The 1745-nt window shown below is 27.9% G+C and overlaps 1 non-coding gene across 1 annotated transcript; it reads left to right on the top strand.

Moving 5' to 3' along the window:
* Nucleotides 1–259: 259 nt before the first annotated feature.
* Trnam-cau lies at nucleotides 260–332 on the top strand. Its single transcript has one exon. It is a non-coding gene; the product is annotated as a tRNA-Met (tRNA).
* Nucleotides 333–1745: the final 1413 nt, after the last annotated feature.

Here is a 1745-nt window from a genome sequence, read left to right as displayed (position 1 = left end):
ACTCGTAAATATAATTAAATAACACAATTTAATCATTTGTTTTTCTGTGTTTCAAGTACTCGAGCCATTGCATCAACTTTAAAAAAGAAGCCCGCGCTCCCACTCCAAAATCTGTACATTTTTACTAGATTTTTCGGGTTTCAAATAATGTGTATCTACAGCTCTTTTATATAATATTTAGGGAAATATGATTCAGCGTTAAATTTTTAACAATTTTTTTGTAACTTTAAATGATTCAAACTTGGCCCAAGCTTTCGAAGCCTCGGTAGCGCAGTAGGCAGCGCGTAAGTCTCATAATCTTAAGGTCGTGAGTTCGATCCTCACCCGGGGCAAAATTTTTTATATTTTAATATAAACATATATAATACCCTAATTTATTATAATATTATGTAACCTCAACCATTTAATTGAACCATCGAAAGCCTTGTTTCACACTTTCAGCAACCTAACGTACTTGTGCCATGTGCATATTGCATATACTTCAGTAGGTTAATACAAATATTAAGTTGTATATTATTATTTTGCTTTACCGTCGCTCCGTATTCATAGGCCATGATTGAACTTTCGATTCTATACATGTTATATTATATCGTATAAGACAAAATCACCCCAAACATAGGACACGTTGACCTTCAAATTACTCTTTTTTACACTTTACATTTTTAATTTCATATTTATTTATTTTCGTTTCGAAGTATTCAATCTATAAATTTAGGACAAGTTGTTTATTAGTTGTAACATTGAAGTATTTTAAGTTCCATACGAGTGGACTAGTGGTCCAACATTTTGCGGGGTACCCCTGTACCGTCACTCAATTTCGTTCATCTAAACTTTAAAGTTAAGTACTTATAAATCACAACGTACTCATTCAAAATTCGTTTTCTACGCATCAAGGCACCTACTCCATAAAATACTCTGCTTTGAAATAATGAATTAAAAATGCATGTTGTCAATGAAAAAGCGAAACCTTTTAAAAATGACAACGGTAAAAAACGTAAAAAAAATATTTTCAAAAACGTTAATAGTTTTTGAAATACCGATTGTTTTACGTTAAATGGATTACGCGGTATGTGCTATTTCGGCGAATGCTTTAACGATTTTTTACCAAACGTTTCAAATATTTGTATTCTGGATATTACATTTACGTCATGTTATTAATTACTTAGCATCACTGACACTTTGATTGGATTTAACCATTTTTCGTTTTTAATGATTTTTATGTTGTTGCAGGTGATGGAATTCCGTGATAATACAGAAAAAATGTAAAAATTATATGCTCTTATATTATTTATTAATATTTATATTGTTTATATGTATATATTCGTATACATGACCTTCCTGACGAATCCCTCCCCCTAGTTATCCAATACAAAAATTAAAAAATTATACATACAATTACTTTTATATAATTATTTTTAAGTCGAAAATATCTGTTACCTACACTTCAGGTAATGCAAAAAAATACAATAAATTAAATAATTATTAAATATAGTGGTTATAAATATTAATTGGAAATACAATATTTTACTCAATTTCAGACATGAAAAAATAAAAATAAAAATAAATTATGTAAATATTTGATCAATGAATAAGATAAATAACATTACCATACAATAATAATGAAATTTTGTTAACAAAATAACTAATATCTAGTGATTATCTTAAATATTAAAAGAGATAAATATAATAAAATGTTTTAATGTGCTGCCATTATACTATTATATTCACAACAGCTAAATATTGGC

The sequence above is a fragment of the Myzus persicae genome, unplaced genomic scaffold, assembly GCF_001856785.1.
Source record: "Myzus persicae strain clone G006 unplaced genomic scaffold, MPER_G0061.0, whole genome shotgun sequence".
Taxonomy (NCBI): domain Eukaryota; kingdom Metazoa; phylum Arthropoda; class Insecta; order Hemiptera; family Aphididae; genus Myzus; species Myzus persicae.
The sequence above is the reverse complement of the archived record's forward strand: the minus strand, read 5'-3'. Positions and strand labels throughout refer to the sequence as shown.